Here is a 15939-nt window from a genome sequence, read left to right as displayed (position 1 = left end):
TTTCTTCAAGCTCCCCCGTTTCTTCTTCTACATCTCTCAAGTGTGGCATCCGGGATAGGGCATCGGCATTTCCATTCTTGCGACCTGCTCGATACTTGATCTTGAAGTTGTAATTAGATAACCGGGCTATCCATCGCTGTTCTAACGCACCTAATTTGGCTGTGTCCAGGTGGGTCAACGGATTGTTGTCAGTATAGACAATAAATTCTGCAGCGGCCAGATAGTGTTTGAAACGTTCAGTCACAGCCCAAACTATTGCCAGTAGTTCCAATTTGAAGGAGCTGTAATTTTCTGAATTTCTTTCAGTAGGCCGGAGCTTTCTACTTGCAAAGGCGATGACTTTCTCCCGACCTTCTTGCTTTTGTGACAGCACCGCTCCTAGTCCCACATTACTGGCATCGGTGTAGAGGATGAAAGGTTGATGGTAATCTGGGTATGCCAGAACCTCTTCTCCGGTTAGTGCCTTCTTTAGTTGTTCAAAGGAGTCTTCCCTTTCGTCGTTCCACTGGAAAGGAGGGTTTCGGTTTGAAGGTTTCTTCGTCTGCCCTACCAAGGCGTCTTGCAAGGGTGCTGCCAACTTGGTAAATCCTTTTATAAATCTGCGATAGTAACCCACCAATCCCAGGAATTGCCTCACTTCTTTTGCGCTGGTAGGTCTCGGCCAATCCCTTATGGCGGTTATTTTCTCGGGATCCGGTGCTACTCCCTCCGAACTCACGATGTGTCTCAGGTACTGTACCTTTGGCTTGAGAAGGTGACATTTGGATGGCTTGATTTTCATGCCATACCTGGATAAGGCTTCGAACACTTCTGCCAAGTCTTTTAAGTGTTGTTTGTAAGTCTTTGAGTAGACGATCACATCATCTAGGTACAGGAAGACGGTCTCGAAGTTCTTGTGTCCGAGGCAGCATTCCATCAGCCGCTGGAAGGTACCGGATGCATTGCAGAGTCCGAACGGCATGCGATTAAATTCACTTAGACCCATTGGTGTGGTGAATGCCGTCTTTTCCTTATCTCTCTCAGCCACAGGGACTTGCCAATACCCGCTTGTTAAGTCTAAGGTGGAAAAATAATTAGCAGATTTCAAAGCAGTCAAGGACTCTTCTATCCTAGGCAAGGGCTAGGCGTCTTTATGGGTGATGTTATTAATCTGCCGGTAGTCTACGCACATTCTCATAGTTCCATCTTTTTTTTTTGACAATCACTAGAGGGGCCGCCCAGGGGCTACAGCTGTCTCTTATTACCCCGGCCTGTTTCATTTCCCTCAGCATATCTTTTGCACATTGATAGTGAGCGGGCGGTATGGGTCTATATCTTTCTTTTATTGGGGGATGGTCACCTGTGGGGATTGTGTGTTCTACCCCTTCTATCCGTCCGAAGTCCAATGGGTGTTTACTGAAGACTTGTTCATATTCCGTCACTAGCCTATACACCCCTTGTTTTTGATGGGTAGGTGTTGAATTTATGCCCACGTGTAGCTGTTGGCACCAATCCTCCATTTCTCCATCTGAGCCATTGCCTTCCACCTGACAGGTTGGTTCTAAGGGCTCAATGGTTGTGATGGCATTGTTGTCAACAGTATATAGCTTTGCCACTGTAGCATACCTTGGCAAAGTGACCTCTTCCTCTCCACAGTTCAAAAGTCGTACCGGCACTCGTCCCCGGTGTACCTCGACTATCCCTCGTGCTGTGAGTATAGTGGGCCTGCTGTCGGTGTACACTGGTTCTATTAAGGCTTGATAATCTCGTCCCTTAGTACCAATGGCTGCTCTACACCATACCAGCATTTCTGTTTTTGGTGGGATTACAATAGACGTTGGATCACTTACCCTCACACTGCCGATTTCTCCACCTGCAACTTCTACCTGTTGCCTTAACATCAATACTTTTATTTCCCTCCGGAGAACTCTCTGCTGGCAGGATTGGGCAGTTTCAGCAATTTGCTGTAAGACAGAAATGACTTCGGAAAAGCAGTTCTCTAACACATTCATTCCTATCAATACAGTGGGTTCACAGTTCCGCCGGTCAACATCAACAACAATTATACCCTGTTTCTTCAATTCTACTTTACCAATCTTTATGGTCATCTCCCTGAATCCTAGTTTCGGTACCAACTTACCATTACTGGCCCATATATCTAGTTCAACATCAGAGGGCCCTTTATCAATATCTGCATCAGCCCAGTACCTCTTATAAAGGTTATACGGTATAGATGAAATCTGGGAACCTGTGTCCAGCAAAGCGTTGAGGGGCATTCCGTCCAGCACGATAGGGATAATGGGTCGTCCTCCGATGTACCTGTCGTGCCAGGGTGTTGGGCCTTGAAAGTTCATTCCTGCGAAGCGGCCCGCATACCCAGGGGATTCCCGTTTAAATCACAATCTCGTGCAAAGTGGCCTGGCTGCTGGCAACGGCGGCAAATGGGCTGTCCATCCGGTTGGTAGCGGTCGCGGGGTCGTCCTCTCCATGTCGGGTATCTCCGGGGTCTCATCCATGGAACACCTTCTCTACGGTTTGACAACTCCATCTTGGGTCCTCTCATCTCCTGCATGGTTATAGCCATTGAAGCAACAACATCAGTTAAAGAGTCAAGCTTTTGTTGAAAAGCCTCATTAGTACTGGGCCCCAGGGGCTTAGCAATGGCCCCGGACATACAGTGGGGCAAAAAAGTATTTAGTCAGTCAGCAATAGTGCAAGTTCCACCACTTAAAAAGATGAGAGGCGTCTGTAATTTACATCATAGGTAGACCTCAACTATGGGAGACAAACTGAGAAAAAAAAATCCAGAAAATCACATTGTCTGTTTTTTTAACATTTTATTTGCATATTATGGTGGAAAATAAGTATTTGGTCAGAAACAAAATTTCATCTCAATACTTTGTAATATATCCTTTGTTGGCAATGACAGAGGTCAAACGTTTTCTGTAAGTCTTCACAAGGTTGCCACACACTGTTGTTGGTATGTTGGCCCATTCCTCCATGCAGATCTCCTCTAGAGCAGTGATGTTTTTGGCTTTTCGCTTTGCAACACGGACTTTCAACTCCCTCCAAAGGTTTTCTATAGGGTTGAGATCTGGAGACTGGCTAGGCCACTCCAGGACCTTAAAATGCTTCTTACGAAGCCACTCCTTCGTTGCCCTGGCGGTGTGCTTTGGATCATTGTCATGTTGAAAGACCCAGCCACGTTTCATCTTCAATGCCCTTGCTGATGGAAGGAGGTTTGCACTCAAAATCTCACGATACATGGCCCCATTCATTCTTTCATGTACCCGGATCAGTCGTCCTGGCCCCTTTGCAGAGAAACAGCCCCAAAGCATGATGTTTCCACCACCATGCTTTACAGTAGGTATGGTGTTTGATGGATGTAACTCAGTATTCTTTTTCCTCCAAACACGACAAGTTGTGTTTCTACCAAACAGTTCCAGTTTGGTTTCATCAGACCATAGGACATTCTCCCAAAACTCCTCTGGATCATCCAAATGCTCTCTAGCAAACTTCAGACGGGCCTGGACATGTACTGGCTTAAGCAGTGGGACACGTCTGGCACTGCAGGATCTGAATCCATGGTGGCGTAGTGTGTTACTTATGGTAGGCCTTGTTATATTAGTCCCAGCTCTCTGCAGTTCATTCACCAGGGCCCCCCACGTGGTTCTGGGATTTTTGCTCACCGTTCTTGTGATCATTCTGACCCCACGGGGTGGGATTTTGCGTGGAGCCCCAGATCGAGGGAGATTATCAGTGGTCTTGTATGTCTTCCATTTTCTAATTATTGCTCCCACTGTTGATTTCTTCACTCCAAGCTGGTTGGCTATTGCAGATTCAGTCTTCTCAGCCTGGTGCAGGGCTACAATTTTGTTTCTGGTGTCCTTTGACAGCTCTTTGGTCTTCACCATAGTGGAGTTTGGAGTCAGACTGTTTGAGGGTGTGCACAGGTGTCTTTTTATACTGATAACAAGTTTAAACAGGTGCCATTACTACAGGTAATGAGTGGAGGAAAGAGGAGACTCTTAAAGAAGAAGTTACAGGTCTGTGAGAGCCAGAAATCTTGATTGTTTGTTTCTGACCAAATATTTATTTTCCACCATAATATGCAAATAAAATGTTAAAAAAACAGACAATGTGATTTTCTGGATTTTTTTTTCTCAGTTTGTCTCCCATAGTTGAGGTCTACCTATGATGTAAATTACAGACGCCTCTCATCTTTTTAAGTGGTGGAACTTGCACTATTGCTGACTGACTAAATACTTTTTTGCCCCACTGTAGCTGATGTCACTGGTACTCCATGTTGTTGAGGAGCCTCTGCCATGAGTTGCGCAGGCTCCTGATCCCGAGGTGCCTCTGCCAGCTGGAGACGTATAACGCTCTCCTTTAATTGGGCAAATGTCAATTCAGGGTTCTTAAAAACAAGCATGCTCACATGCCCCCGGTGAGAAGGGGTGTAGAGTCCCTCAATAAATTGATCTCTTAGCAGTTTATCCACTCCGGTGTTAAAAATGGGTTCAGCCAGTGTAAGTGATTTAAGGGCTTCCTGCAGGTTTAAGGCAAAGTCTCTCACGCCCTCATTAACTTTTTGTTTGCAATTAAAGAATCGTACTTTAGCTTTGCTGCTGGCAGTGGTTTCAAATGTAGCTTTTAATCCAGCAAATATGCGTTCAGCAGTGCCTTTTAGATCAGCTGCCCATGCTGTGACTTCTCGCTTAGCATGGCCACTTAACTGCATCATCAGGAGACTAACACGCTGAACTTCACCCACGGGGAACATGTCAAAATGGGCCAGCATCTTTTCTCTGAAATCGTCAAGGGTATTAGGCTCACCTTCATACATTGGAAGCCATGGGCCACCCGGGGTATATGGCATCAGCACCGGCATGATGGGCGCCACTCCTTGCACCGCTGTGCTACCGGACTCTCTATCGACACTCTGTCTTTCAGCTGCATTAGCGTCGCCGGATGCTGCGGCGTCTCCGTGCTGCGACATACTGTGCCCCCTTAGTTAATCCGGACCCTTCCGGTCCTCCGCTTCCGTTGGGATAGTGTAGATTCGTGCCGCTGTGCAGCAGGATCGATTTTCCCCTTGCTCTGATGTCAGAGCGCTCAGCTTAGTGCCGCCCACAATGACACGCCCCCTGCTGCTCCTGCTGGCCGCGCGCTCTGTAATGGTGGATTCTGAAGTTTTTCAGTTAGACTGGGGCTCAGGTAATGGCGTAGCACAATTAACAGTCTCGTGCCTAACGGTTATGAGGTGATTACCTCAGGGGATGGCGGCCATCTTTACTCCATTATAACCAATGGGGAAAAGTCACTTTCAATAGTTTTCAATGGGGAATGGATTTTTCTTTAATAAAGTCAATTTTCAAGATTTTTCATCCAAGTTTTCACAGTTTTGGGCTCCAATCACGGCACACAATACCCGGTATAGGGGCTGACTAGATCCTGTTCGTGACGCCACTTGTGACGCCCAGGAGACCGGGATACCCAGCACCGGACCAATGGGGTCTGTCTCTTGAGGGGGATGTCACAGGTGGCTTGACCCGGTGCTGTGGCCTCAGGCAATGCACAGTGTAAGGGGTATCGTGAGGGGACAGGCACTTACTTGATCAGCAGCAGGTTCTCCCAGCGGTGACGATCCCGATCCTGGATAGATGGCTATTGTCCAAATGAAAGACTGAGGCACTGAAACGTTTAACCAGTTTACTTTAACATAAAAGGATTTACAACCAGTCCTGTCACCGGAGTCTGTATGGGAACTCTGAGTTACTTTGACCCTGCCGGGGTCTTCGCCTCTTATTGTGCGCAATTTCTGTGTGGCCCTGCTGCTGTATGTGAACTGGCTGCCGGCCCAATCTGTCCCCTCTGGGTCCTGGTTCGACGGGCAACCCGAGTCCTTTTATCGGCTTACCCCCTCCGGGAGTACCGCTGAACTCTGTGTCTGTTGCTGCGTCCGGCCCTAGTGAAGCTGATATCACCTCACGTTTTTCCGGTTGCTGTATTATATATATTGAATACAGCCACGGATCCGGTATCCGTCTTTGCGCCTGTTCTGGGTAGTGATTAATGCTACCCGGTTCTCACAATGTCCCTTTTCTCTGTCCCTCTTCTCCTCAGGCCGGTGATTTGGGCCTGGAAACCGTCATAGGGCTGTTAGAAATTCAGCTGTATGACCTCTCACTATCAGCTCCTTAGCCCAACTGCCATTTCTTCTCTCAGACCAGAATGGATTAAGGGGAGTCTCTGGAGCTCCCCCTTCTGGCCGGAGGTGGTAGTGCAGTCTTGCTATCTTAATATTTGTGTTTAGTGTCAGTAACTATTTTTGTGGCAAATACCCCCAGGGGTGCCACACTCCACCCTTGCCATGTGTTACAGTATATTTGAATGATGAATTCTTGCAGCAAACATTGACTCTGAATGATCATATACTGCAGTCTGGGTCTATTTTTGCATCCTACACTTTTATGGTTTTAATATGCAGATCTATTTGGTTGCATATATTGTAAAGTTTCTACTCACTTGGTTGCATTGAGGTAAGCACGGGAAGCTGCTTAAGTAAAACATCAAGATCAATTTATCAAGACTCCATAAACCATGCCACAAGAAAAGAAAAATAAAAAGCCTTTTTTTGCAGTCAAAACAGAATAAACAGTTAAAATATTGGCACTTTAATGATAGTCCAGTACACTGATCTGAGTAGCATCCAGTATACAAACTTAGTCTGGAGAAAACACACAGGAGGCCTTGTTACCTCCACTCAATGTGCTCTAATGATACAACTTATATCCACCATACCATGCCCTGGTGTTGGGATATGTGAGAAGCCAGTCCCACCCATCTCTCTGACTGCTGGTAAACCTAGCCATTGCCACAACCTATTAACTCAGTACCATAAGTGCTGGAGCTTAGTTCTGGGCTTACATTACTGAGGATAGCCACCTCTGTGATACATATCTCCCATCATTGATGTGTCCATTGGCCATCTTACAGTAGTAATGAAGGAGTTTTATATTCTTAACCATTGGAGGGAAAGTTCTTTTCCTTCCATTGAATTGATTATATTTTTTACTCTCTTAGTGATATTGAGGCCAAATAAGTCACTAGACTCAGGTGTAACTTGCTGATTGGTGGCTTTTAAATGATGTTATTCTCTGAAATGTAGTATTATTTCAGAATCAAGCACACAAATCTGAAATCTTACAGCCTGTGTCTGATACATGCTGCCCGTAGATAGGGCAGTAGCAGCTGTCAGGTTCCTTTTAAATGAAATCTATATCTTGTAAAGGTTTCGTACTCACTCAGGTGCGACAGGAGGAAGACAGGAGACACGTTCTCTTAAAAGTCCATGTGGGTGTATTTGCTTCATAAACCCGTCAGCAGCAACAAAAGGTTCACGGCCTTTAGAGCAGGCAAAACAACACAAATGTCCTTAGCCAGATTCTGATCCCTCAGGCTTGTGGGCACACAGGCTGTGCAATGTCCAGCACATAGGCTTGGTCTGGAGCCTCACACAGGAAGGCTTCTCCTTCTGTGCACACAGGCCATGTGCCAAACAACAGGCTCCAATATGTAGGCTGGAACCACACCCTCGGGTGAAGTATTTGGGTAGCCAGACCCGCCCATCTCTCATAGCTACCCGCAACCTGGACCCAGGTGCACTAAACGACATCTTAGTGTTCACGTGCACTAAAGCAAAATACTCAAGGTTGCATCACAGGGAGCAGCCATCTCTGCAACACATACCTCCCATTGACTACACGGCCATTAGCCTCCTTACAATCTAAATGCCACCAGTGAGTCTTCTTGACAATTTTTAGGCAATTGTTTACCAATTGTCAAAAAGTAAAAGAGCATCAGTTTTCAAGGAATATATATTCCACAAAACCTCCTTTGTCTCCAACCAACACAACATGTTTATATCAAGATGGCCATGCAGGCATTGTCCAAGTGCAGATGCAAAATGCTTAATTCAGCAAGTTTATATAAAAAACACCATTTTGATAAATACTGTAAGTAATTACAAGTAATATGCATATATATCACTAGATGGTGGCCCGATTCTAACGCATCGGGTATTCTAGAATATGCATGTCCACGTAGTATACTGCACAGCCCACGTAGTATATTGCCCAGCCATATAGTATATTGCCCAGCCATGTACTATATTTCCCAGTGACGTAGTATATTGCCCAGCCACGTAGTATATTGCCCAGTCACGTAGTATATTGCCCAGTGACGTAGTGTATTGCCCAGTCACGTAGTATATTGCCCAGTCACGTAGTATATTGCCCAGTTACATAGTATATTGCGCAGCGACGTAGTATATTGCCCAGTCACGTAGTATACTGCCCAGCCACATAGTATATTGCACAGCGACGTAGTATACAGCACAGAGCCACGTAGTATACAGCACAGAGCCACGTAGTATACAGCACAGACACGTAGTATACTGCCCAGTCACGTAGTATATTGGCTAGTCACGTATGTAGCAGGTTTAAAAATAAAAAATAAACATATACTCACCCTCCGAGGGCCCCTTGTAGTCCTGTCGCCTGTGTGCGGTGTACGCGGCAGCTTCCGGTCCCAGGGTTGGTATGAGTGCAGGACCTGTGATGACATCGCGGTCACAAGACCATGACGTCATGGAAGGTCCTTCTCGCATAGCATCTTTGGAACCGGAACCTGACGCTTGCACTGCCGAGGACACCGCGCACGTCGGAGGGTGAGAATAACCTTTTTTTTTATTATTATTATTTTTAACATTAGATCGTTTTACTATTGATGCTGTATACACAGCATCAATAGTAAAAAGTTGGTCACACAGGGTTAATAGCTGCATAACCGGAGTGCGTTACACCGCACTCCGGTAACGCTGGCATTAACCCTGTGTGAGGGCTGACTTGGTGACTGGAGGGGAGTATGGAGCGGGCACTGACTGCAGGCAGGAAAGAGTGGCCATATTGCTGCCAGACTGTGGCAGTCGGTGATTGAAATTATGAAGTGTCTATACATTGCCTCTTCTTTCATGACATTGCAAGGTAAACGTGTTTTATGCCAAATGTATTGAAATAAGCTCATGGTAACATAACAATAAATTGTTCAATTATTCTGAATCTTTTTCAGCCGCGATCGAACTTTGTCCATATAGTAAACTGCAAACTAGGAAGAAAATAAATGTAATTTTGCTGGATATATATATTAAACATCATGACCAGCTTAGTAACGCCACTCCAAAACAATGTGTTCATCACAATTACTCTTTATAGAATATCTCCTCTATAAATTATGCTGTGAGGTGACACTTTTAAAGATATGAGAAACTGCCAGACATCTGTTCAATACGACTGTGACATTTACACACAGTTTCCCAGTGATTTGTAGACTAAAGTTCCTTCTGTAAATATAACTCCAATGCTTCTGTCCCTTTCTATCCTTTGACAAGATTTTTGGTTTAATTCTCTGGTGCATTGTATAAGGTGATAGGATTTTTTTTCCTTAAATATCTTAGTTCTTCTTTTATCTTTCACAATGACCCTTTAATCATAGTAAAAATGAAAGATAAACTTCTGCAAAAAGAAGTGTCAACTTGAGAAGCAGAAGCTCTAAACAAAGTAAAGAGCAATGGCATAAATAACCCTGTTCATCATTTGCAGGTTATATACAGCTCTGGCAAAAATTAAGAGACCACTGCAAAATGTTCAGTTTGATTTTTGTCTTTACAGGAATATGTTTAAGTAAAATGTAAATTGTACTTTTATTCTAAAAACTTCTGATAACGTGTCTCCGAAGTTCCAAGCAATACATTTTGTATTTTTTTTCTTACAAAAGAAAAATGGTCAAAATAAAAAAAAATCTCAACGCTTTGAGATCTCAAATAATGCAAAGAAAACACGTTCATAATAATTTAGAAACAACAATACTAACGTTTTAACTCAGGAAGAGTTCAAAAATCAATATTTTGTGGAATAACCTTAATTTTTAATCACAGCTTTTATTCGTCTTGGCATGCTTTCTACCAGTCTTTCACACTGCTTCTGGCACAAAAATTTAAGCAGTTCTTCTTTGTTTGATGGCTTGTGACTATCCATCATTCCTCTTGATTACATTCCAGAGGTTTTCAATGGCGTTCAGGTCTGGAGATTGGGCTGCCCATGACAGGGTTTTGATGCGGTGGTCTCTTAATTTTTGCCAGATTTCTCAAACTACAGACTCTATTGTACTTGTATTGTTGCTCAGTTGTGCAGCGGGGCCTCCCACTTGTCTTTCTACTCTGGTTAGAGCCTGTTTGTGCTCTCCTCTGAAGGGAGTAGTACACACCATTGTAGGAAATTTCAGTTTCTTGGCAATTTCTCGCATGGAATAGCCTTCATTTCTTAGAACAAGAATAGACTGCCGAGTTTCACATGAAAGTTCTTTTTTTCTGGCCATTTTAATGGAACCAATAAATGTAATACTCCAGCTTCTCAACTAGCTCAAAGGAAGGTCTTTTTTTATAGGTTCTCTAATCAGCCAAACTGTTTTCATCTGTGCTAATATACTTGCACAAGGGTTTTCAAGGGTATTCTAACCATCCATTAGCCTTCTTACACAGTTAGCAAACACAAAGTACCATAAGAACACTGGATTGATGGTTGTTGGAAATGGGCCTCTATACATCTATGAAGATTTTGCATTACAAACCAGAGGTCTGGAGCTAGAATAGTCATTGACTACATTAACAATGTATAGAGTGTATTTCTGAATCATTTAATATTAGCTTCATTGGAAAAAAACTGTGCTTTTCTTTCAAAAATAAGGACATTTCTAAGTGACCATAAACTTTGGAACGGTAGTGTATATATATACTGTATATATATATATATATATATATATATATATATATATATATGTTAGGGCTAGCGGAACGCACCAAATAATAAGACAGATAGAGTATGGTGCGTTCGCAGCCCGGGGTCCACCGTGCAGAGATGGAACCTGCTGCCAAGTAATGACGGACTATATGGCGGTACTCATAAGTATACACACGTGGGTTAAACTTCACCCAGCGTGAAGGAAGCGATCCTGTTGCGTCACAGGACCACGGTACCGCACATAGAGCGCGAGCAAGTAGTCAGCGAACTCAACCCCAACTAGGATTGAAGTCCGATTAGACCCTTGCTGGCACAACACCGCAACTGGGTGTGTAAGGAAACTAAATAACACTATTAAGGCACAAGAGTGCGTGCGGTGCCGCACTGACGAACGCCTCTAACCACCCAGGCTTGGGTAAGGAAAGCACAGAGGAAGTGCACGGCGCCGTACTGGCGGTCACAACAACTGGACGCTGTAATGTGTGATTCGTGCTGTAGGATAAGTCGGGCGCAAGATAGCAAACATACACCTTCCGCGAACAGACATTCGATAGGGTACGGGTATCCAAGGACGACTTGCACTCACAACAAACACACATTAACAATTGTACACTAGCGCATGGCCATGCGGACATGCGCAGTTTATATAGTTGCAGCACAGGAAGTGGCCACAGAAACTTTGCCCTTCCAAGACCTGCCAAGAGGAACAATGGAATGTGCTGCAGAGCCTGAGCACATGACCCTCGATCTCCAACGGGAGATCTTGCCCTGGGCATGCTCAGTGTGTGCAGACAAGGACTTAGTCCCAGAGAAGTCCGCTCGCTGCTGACCAGCACTGGCTTTAATGGCAGAAGCTGAAGAAGCAGCAGTAACTCTCTGTACAGAGTGAGATTGAGCAAGACGCTGGGACCGACGTCCCTGCTGAGCAGACTCCACTGCGGCTGGATAAGAATGGGAGACCGCAGCGGAGATGGCTCGAGATTCCCCCTGTGCAGAAGCGGGAACTCGAGACCTAACATTACCCCCCCTCCTAGGGCCCCCCCCTCCTTGGGCCTCGCTACGCTCGAAGGCAGCACTGAGCTGTGGGGCCCGAATGTTTTCAGCAGGCTCCCATGACCTGTCCTCTGGGCCATAACCCTTCCAATCCACCAGATAGAACTTTTTGCCGCATACCACCTTGCACCCCAAAATAGCGTTCACCTCGTAATCGTCCGTAGACGAACCCGATGTCCCGGCAGATGACTCGGAAAACCGGGACATGTATACGGGTTTCAAGAGGGACACATGAAAGGTGTCGGTGATACCCAAGCGTGGAGGAAGAGCCAAACGGTAGACCACAGGATTAACCTGTTCGAGAACCTTGAAGGGACCCAAGTAGCGAGGAGCAAACTTAGTGGACTCAACTCGCAGCCTGATGTTACGGGCGGAGAGCCACACCAAATCGGCGGAGGACCTCATTCTCTCCTTGGAGGCCCGAATGGCATCCTGCGTGCGGTCCCAAATGTCCCGTGCCTCCACAGCCCAGTCTGCCACCCTGGAGTCAGCAGAAGACACAGGTATGGGCACAGGAACACGCGGATGCTGGCCGTAATTTAGGAGGAATGGAGTCTGACCGGTGGAGTCGGCTACGGCATTGTTAAGTGCAAACTCTGCCCACGGTAGCAAGGATGCCCAGTCATCCTGCCTGGCAGAATCAAAATGTCGTAAGTATGTGACCAAGGTCTGGTTGGCCCTCTCTACCAACCCATTCGTCTCGGGATGATATGCCGAAGAGAGATTCAACTCAATACTGAGTAGACGACAAAGCTCTCTCCAGAATCGAGACGCAAACTGGGGACCCCGGTCACTAACAATTTTGTCTGGCATACCGTGTAGGCGAAAGATATGCTTGAAGAACAAGACAGCCAACGCCCGTGCAGAAGGTAGCCGTGGAAGAGGCACCAAGTGCACCATTTTGGAAAAATGGTCGGTGATCACCCAGATAATGGTGCAGTTACGAGGCTTGGGTAAGCCCACCACAAAGTCCATCCCGACCATCTCCCAGGGCCTGTCCGCCACCGGCAGAGGATAAAGCAAACCAGCTGGCCGTTGCCGAGGAGTCTTGTTCTTGGCGCAAGAGACACACGCCCGAACATACTCTGCGACATCACGAGCCATATGCGGCCACCAGTATGTCCTCGCCAGTCACTCAGATGTCCTTTTGGTACCAAAATGACCACCCACCCTGGAAAAGTGTGCCCAAGAGAGAACCTCCGGTCGCAAACTGGATGGAACAAAAGTCTTGCCCGGGGGCACAGACTCTAGCGAAACCGGGGCCACAGTTCTCAAGCTCTCGGTGGGGACAATAAGCCGAGGCTCCTCCTCCTCCTCCGCAGATGACACAACGGAGCGAGAGAGAGCTTCGGCCCGAATGTTCTTCTCCCCAGAAAGAAAATGGAGGGTGAAATGAAACCGGGAGAAGTATAAGGACCATCTGGCCTGGCGAGAATTCAACCGCTGGGCTGTCTGCAGGTACACCAAATTTTTATGGTCTGTGAAGACTTGGAAGGGAAAACGTGCTCCCTCCAAGAGATGTCTCCACTCCGAGAAAGCCAACTTCATGGCTAGCAACTCCCTGTCCCCAATGGAATAATTCCTCTCTGCTGGTGAGAAGGTCTTGGAGAAAAAGAAGCAAGGATGCTTCCGACCTTGAGCATCCTTTTGGAAGAGGACTGCTCCAGCACCAACAGAAGAGGCATCCACCTCCATGATAAATGGCTTATCAACATCGGGGCGATGTAGGATGGGAGCGCTAGCGAAGTGTGACTTTATAGAGTTAAAGGCCTTGGAGACCTCCTCAGACCACAATTTGGGATTCGCCCCCTTCTTGGTGAGGGCAACCAAGGGAGCTACCAAAGTTGAGAAGTGCGGAATGAACTGGCGATAATAATTAATGAACCCCATAAAGCGCTGCACCGCTTTAAGAGAATGGAGTTCCTGCCAGTCCATCACAGCCTGTAGTTTGGCAGGATCCATAGCCAATCCCTGGGCAGAGATGATGTAGCCTAGGAAAGGTAAGGACTCCTGCTCAAACATTCACTTCTCCAACTTGGCATAGAGGGAGTTTGCCCGTAGGAGGTCGAAGACTTTGCAAACATCTCTCCGGTGGGAGTCAATATCTGGAGAGTAGATGAGAATATCATCCAGATAGACTACGACCGAGGTGGAAAGCATATCCCGGAAGATATCGTTCACAAAGTCTTGGAAAACGGCTGGGGCATTACAGAGCCCGAAGGGCATCACCAGATATTCATAGTGCCCATCCCTGGTGTTAAAAGCCGTCTTCCATTCGTCCCCCTCACGGATGCGAATCAGGTTGTAAGCACCCCGCAGATCTAGTTTAGTAAATACCCTTGCTCCCCAAAGCCTATCGAAGAGCTCAAATATCAAGGGCAAAGGATACTTATTCTTAACGGTGATGGCATTAAGACCCCTGTAGTCTATGCATGGACGCAATTCCCCATTCTTCTTCTGCACGAAGAAGAACCCTGCCCCAGCAGGTGACACTGACTTCCTAATGAATCCTCTTGCCAGATTTTCCTGGATGTACTGTGACATTGCCTCCGTCTCCGGGAGAGATAGCGGATAGACTCGACCCCGGGGAGGCTCAGCACCAGGCAAGAGATCAATAGGACAGTCATAGGGGCGATGGGGCGGAAGGATCTCCGCCGCCTTTTTGGAGAACACGTCTGCATAAGACCAATACTGCTTGGGGAGAGAGGAAAGATCTGCGGGTACCTCTGTAGTAGCAACCTGAATGCACTCCCTCTGACACCTACCCCCACAAGATTTGCCCCATCCCAGGATTCTGCCAGAGGACCACTCGATATGAGGAGAGTGGTACCGTAGCCAAGGTATTCCCAACAGGACCTCATCAATTCCCTCAGGAATGACGAGCAGAGATATAATCTCCTGATGAGATGGCGACATGGACAGAGTAAAAGGGATGGTCTGGTGTGTTATCTGTGAGGGCAGTGTCGACCCATTCACCACTCGTACCGTTACTGGTTGAGCTAGCATAACCAGGGGTATTGCGTGACGTTGGGCGAAGGCAGAAGACATAAAATTGCCCTCCGCCCCAGAATCCACGCAGAGCTCTACCGAGTGGGAGAATGAGCCTATAGTAATTGTCCCCTTAAAGGACAATTTAGAGGCAAACGTCGCTGTGCCTAGTGTACCTCCACCTACTACCACTAGACGCTGACGCTTCCTCGACCGCTGAGAACATCTGGTGGCTAGATGTCCTGACTGCTGGCAAACATGACAGACCTTGAGTGCACAAGCGGTCCGGGACTTAGATCCCGCTTGTGACACTTCCCTGGCCTCATGTGACTCAGGAACCAGGACCGGAGATTCCAGAGGTTTGGCGAAGGTAGGAGCCAGCCGAAACCTCTGCCTACACTGGGCTCGCTCTAACCTCCGCTCGTTAAAACGGAGGTCAATTCGAGTGGAGACAGTTATTAACTCCTCCAGTGTGGCAGGAATCTCCCTAGTGGCCAGAGCGTCCTTAACGTGGTCAGCCAGGCCCCTCCAAAATATGGGGATAAGAGCTTTACCCGACCAATCCAGCTCAGAAGCTAAAGTGCGGAATTGGACGGCAAAATGACTGACCAAGGACTCACCCTGAGTTAATGCCAGCAGTTGGAGCGCAGTATCATGGGTGACTTGAGGTCCTAAAAAGACCTATTTCAGAGTGCTCAGAAACAGCGGAGCACTCTGCACCACATGATCGCCACGCTCCCACAGCGGCGTAGCCCATTCCAACGCCCTGTCCGACAAGAGAGACACTATAAATCACACCTTAGCCCGCTCTGTGGGAAAACGTGCAGCCAGGAGCTCGAGGTGAATAGAGCACTGACTCACAAATCCCCTACAAAATTTGCTATCACCAGAAAAATTTTCTGGCAGCGGGAGGCGAGAAAATGTCGGAGCAGGGGTGGCAATGGACAGGGTTGCTGCAGCCACGCTAGCAGCCTGTACAGCAACTGCGGTAACATCCACAGCTGAGGTTGCGCTCTCAAGAGCCGCCAACCTACCCTCCAGCTGCTGGATATACCGCAAG

Source organism: Ranitomeya imitator, chromosome 2, assembly GCF_032444005.1.
Source record: "Ranitomeya imitator isolate aRanImi1 chromosome 2, aRanImi1.pri, whole genome shotgun sequence".
NCBI lineage: Eukaryota > Metazoa > Chordata > Amphibia > Anura > Dendrobatidae > Ranitomeya > Ranitomeya imitator.
The sequence above is the reverse complement of the archived record's forward strand: the minus strand, read 5'-3'. Positions refer to the sequence as shown.